Here is a 5474-nt window from a genome sequence, read left to right on the forward strand (position 1 = left end):
CGTGACTCCTCGCTGCCTTTCAGCTTCTCGGCAGGCTCTCGGGTCGCTCGCGCTCTGTTAGGCACCTTGGAAAAACGGGAGGATTCAAAGGCGACCCCGTCCGCTTGCAACCCCACGGCAGGACCGGCAGCACCGCTATCTCTACCACCACCACGCCGGACGTCCTGGTGCTGCCAAAAGGAGAGGAGAAAGGGAGGAGGAGGAGGAGAAGAAGCAGAGGAGGAGGGAGATGATGGTGGTGGCGGCGGCGGCAGCAGCAGTGCCGGCCAGTGAGGCTGGTGCTGGCGGAGGCGGCAACAGGAGGAGGCGGAGGGGGAAATCTCCCCTTTTTACAATTTAGCGCATGGATGGAAATGCAGGAAGATGGAGCTGCTGACTTTTTTGTTTTGAGCAAAAGTGGAGGGAGTGGAAAGAGAAGCGCTTGAAATGCTAGGAGAGAGCAGGAACAGTGGGTCGGTGGGCGGGCCGGCGGGAACGCTCCTTTTACGAGCGCAAAGCAAGTGGGGGCTCCCCAGACTTCGCTGCGTTCAGCGAGAACCCGAGTTAGAGAAGGCACTCGGAAAAGTGTATAACCCAGCGCGCCTTTCGGCTGGGCTGAAACCGGATCGTGCACGTTGGGAGATCACACCGACACAAGAGAGAGAGAAAGGGAGAAAGAGAAAACCTCCGAGAGGTTTATGCGTTTTGCCTCCGTAATGATATGACGAAAGATAACAGCCGGCAAGAGAATGGAAACGCTAGGAGATGCCTGTCCGCGATATGTAACCTGCGTTAAAAAAGAAAGAAAGAAAGAAAACTCTTTTGCCCTGGGTGGGAAAGAAACCGGAGGCAACAAGAGGGGAGGGGGAGGACACCATGAGGAGCTGGAGGAGGAGGAGACAAAACCAGAGAAAGGGGGGGGGGAATAGATGACTGGACCTAGACCAAATACTGTAATACATTAAAAACAGCAATCACACCTCAAAGAATGTGCCCTTCAAAGATGGTACCTGACCAAAGTTGTGCTGCCCAACTTTAAAGTATAAAATGGCTGAATTGGTTGAACAGAACCAAATAAATCAGGTTTCCTCATGCAGATGGCTTTTCCCTCCAAATTGCTGCCAGGATCATTTTTCTTGGGAGAAATACTCAGCTTTACTAAAACAAAAGTTCAGTATATAGTTCCAGAAAAATTATTTGAATGTGAAATAATTAGCACATAAAATGTCATTCGAATACATGCCACCATCTTTTCTTTGCCTTTTGTTAAATCCTTTAATCCACTTTTTCTCTACCAATGGCATTCAGTTATATTTATCTAGTACTGGTTTTTTTTCAGTGAAATCATCAAAATCAAGCAGCAAAAATGGTTGAATAAGTTCACTTCTAATCTGTAAAACTCAAATACAAGCACAATTTTAGGCCTCCCTGGCTAATGTATAATAATAGCAGAAGCCACAATAGTAACATTTCCTTTGATTTAGATAAAACAATTATATATCCACCTAATTCCCTCCATTGCCTGTCCATTTCCTTGGCAATAATTCACCTCTCTGTTTTGAACTCCTGTATGCATATTGTTATCATTTCTCTTAGCATGTTCTTTTTCAAATCCAGGTCTTGAGTTACCATCTTTAGTTTTTGCAGACTTCTACTTTCAACCGCATCTTTTGCGTTCTGATCAATTATTCAATATTCAAAATGTTTCTACCACTCTGACATGTCTTTTATGTTCTTTATGTTAAATAAATAAGGTAGTAGTATACAACCTTGGCACATTCCTTTCTTAATTTTTATGCATATATATATAGAGAGAGAGAGATTTGGAACTCTTACCTTTTCCATTGTCCATCAGATGTTAGCAATGTAACATCTGCCTCATCTCAATCTAACTTGTATTAATGACAGTTCTTATTCTGTATATTGTTGAAAACTGGATTGCAAAATTTTGAGCATTATCTTACCAGCATGTGAGATAAGTGCAATTGTTCAGTAGTACAAGCATTGTTTAATACAGGCCTCATTTAGTATTGGAATATTAGTAAATCTTTTCCTAGTCTATGGCCATTGTTGTGATTTCCATATGTGGTTTACCAGCACTAGCATATCCTTTGATATAGATAAAAGATTCTAACGACAAAGAGTTTCAGTATGACTTATGTAAAAATAGTTCCATTCCCCAAATTATGGGATCATTTTTGTTTGTTTGTCTACAAGTCAGTCTTGATTCCAGTCAATTGCCTGAACAAGTCCCTGCAGTTTTCTTGACATTTTCAGGTGTGGTTTGCCCTTGCTTTTATTTAGGTTGAGAGATGGACTGACCCAAGTCACCCAACTGATTTTGTGCCTAACGCAGAACTAGAACTCATAGTCTCCCAGTTTCTAGCCCAATGTCTTTAACTCCTATATGAAACTGGCTCTCACTATCTTGAATTTACACTACATTATTTAGGGATCATTATCTCAAATATGATTCTTCCTCCCATGAAAGTTTTTATACTATTTTATACTTTTTTTATTACACATATGTCCTAATGTTCCTGTGAACATTATTCTTTCTTGCTGAATCAGATCAATCCCTTAATTTACAAGGGAACTGAGAATAATCAAAAAGTGGAATGATAGCTGGAGTGCAAAAGGAGAAATTCTCAAGACATGTCAGATCAAGCAGGGATTAACTCCCAACTGAAGTCCTTTTCCATGATAATGAGAGCAAGAGAGAAGGCTTGTTTGCCTTCATATAGCCATACAAAGCAGGCCAGCATGTTTCTTCTATATGGTAATACATCTCAATCACTCAGATGTGATGAGAAGGGAGCAAAAGCAATTGGTGGCTTATTTTGAGCAGCACACATAATTCTTTGCACATAAAATAATCAATGCCAGCGTTGGGGTCTGTTTCTAGGAAAGCAACCTCAGAAATTGCTTGTCCTCTCATTTGGGGGTTTGTTTTTTTCACGGCTTGAACATGTAGAAAAATTACAGCCTGGTTTTTGGTCACTTCTTTCTTATGTTTATCAGTTACTAACCTTATCATAGTTAAGGGAATTGATAGGGTTTTCTTGATTCCTATGAATGCCTAAAAAAACAGTTAAAAGACATATAATGAAGCAACTCTCCCTTAGCTGGGGAATTCTGTGCAATTCTAAACCAAACTTAAATATTACATTCTTGAGAAGGATGCACTAGATACATTTGACTAATATTGATTATCTGGCCTATTTCTGTTCTGCTGTGCTATGATGCTAGCTTTAATTAACTACACTACAGAGTGGAAGGGGCAGAATTCCGCTTGTTTTCCTGGTTATACTAGTTTGTTTCAGTGCCTTCTAGATCATGTGATGGGATTAGGTTTGGGACTTTGGGTTGAAGTGTTAGTGATCTTTGTTGAACCACATCCAGAAAGTGATGCTGGGGGACTCTGTTTGACACCTGGATCTACAAGATTCCATCTCGTCCCCCCATGCCATTCACAGCTACATAAAATTATTCATGCAATATGAAATTCCACTGGCATGATGATTATATTTACTAATTCATCCAATGCCAAAGAAACTATCAGTATTCTAGCATCCTGTCACCATGAAAAAGAACCATCACCTGGCAGTGTTCTTATATCAGTGATGGCAAACCTTTTAAAGCCCAAACTGCAACACAAAATCCACTTATGTATCATCGGGTGCCAGCCGGGTGTGGCCCATTGGGTGGGTGTGGACCATTGGGTGGGCGTGGCTGTGGTGGTCATGGCAGACTGGGTGGGCGTGGCAGGGATGGGCATGGCCACCTCAATGTTGCTCGTGGGGAGGGACGCCTGTGGGGGCCAGGCAGGGTTTTGGGAGATCCAGGGGGTCTCTGGCAGGTGAGACAGTGGGCAGGAGGTTCGTCTTGTGGGGTGAGGAGGGGCAGGGCAGGGGTGCCATTGCCGTGAGGCAGGGGCCGGGCCGTCTGCTGCCTGACACCATCGGCCCCCGCACACAGCGAGCGCATGGGGGCTGTGTCCATCAGCAGCCACAGCCTGCCGGCCCCTTGGTTTCAGCATGACATAGCTGTTTGCCGCCTCGCGTGTCGCACCCAATGCAGCTGCCATGAGGCCATGGAACAAGCCGGGCAGCGGTAAGGAACCGGTATACCGGTTTCTTACTCCCACCCGGCTTGTTCCACGGCCTCATGGTAGCAGCACTGGGCATGAGGCGGGAAATAGCCGGTTTCAGCACGACGTGGCTGTTTGCCTCCAGCCGTGGCCACTTGCCACCTCGTGCGTCGCACCCACCCCCGTTGCAAATTTTTCCAGAAACTCACCGCAAAGGATGCCCGGCACAAAGGATGCCAGCACAACTCCCAGGAGCCAGAGAGGCGCTTCATGGCAGTGGCACTGGGCAGGAGGCAGCAAACAGCCGGTTTCGGCACGAAGTGGCTGTTTGCCTCCATCCACGGCCATTTGCCACCTTGCGCATCGCATCCAATGCTGCTGCCATGAGGCCGCGGAACAAGCCGGGTGGAGGTAAGGAACCGGTATACCGGTTTCTTACCGCCACCCGGCTTGTTTCGCGGCCTCATGGCAGCGGCATTGGGCAGGAGGCGGCAAATGGCCAGTTTCGGCGCAATGCACCTATTTGCCTCCGGCAGCAGCTATTTGCCGCCTCCTGCCCAATGCCACTGCCATGAGGCCGCGGAACAAGCTGGGTGGAGGTAAGGAACCGGTATACCGGTTTCTTACTGCCACCCGGCTTGTTCCGTGGCCTCATGGCAATGTTCTGTCCCCGTCCGACCCACACACCCAAACAGCCAGCCGAGGGTTAAAGACTTCTCCAGACACCACTTTACAGATAAGAAACTTGGCAGCAGCTCCATAGCTGCCTGCCAAGACCTTTTACTCCAAAAACACAGAAACAAAAAACAATACACACAGTTTAAAGCCTCAGCAAACTACTTCACCAGAGATTCAGCTTTTGTCCGTCACAGAGGTCCAAATGGCCACCACCACCCTTTTATAGCCTGTGGGGTGTGGTCCAGTGACTCAGCTTAATCTCTGGCACGTCTCCTTTTCTGCTGTGCACGCTTGTCGCTCCTACACTGGCGTGGATCCAGCCACAACTTCTCTTCCTCATTATCCGACACACCTGGCTCCTGGCCAATCTCAGAAACACCTGGCTCCTGGCCAGTGTCAGAACCACCCGGCTCCTGGTCAATCTCTTCTCCGTCGGGAGACACCTGAGGCCTTGCCAAAGAGGAGGGTCCTGGAGAGGGAGGCCTGGCCATCTCTTCTCCTTCATGTTCGGAGCCTTCTTCCTCCGATAAGAGGGGCTCACAAGACGGAGCCACAACAGGCAGCGGCATTGGGCAGGAGGTGGCAAATGGCCGGTTTTGGCGTGATGCAGCTGTTTGCCGCCTCGCGTATTGCGCCCAATGCTCCTGTAATGCGGCTCGGTCAAAAGCGGCTGTGGAACAACTGGGGCAGGTTCCCCCCACCTGCTGCACGGATCACCCTGCTGTCA

The sequence above is a fragment of the Protobothrops mucrosquamatus genome, unplaced genomic scaffold (genome assembly GCF_001527695.2).
Source record: "Protobothrops mucrosquamatus isolate PMUCROS unplaced genomic scaffold, P.Mucros_1.0 scaffold_23, whole genome shotgun sequence".
In the NCBI taxonomy this organism is placed as follows: Eukaryota; Metazoa; Chordata; class Lepidosauria; order Squamata; family Viperidae; genus Protobothrops; species Protobothrops mucrosquamatus.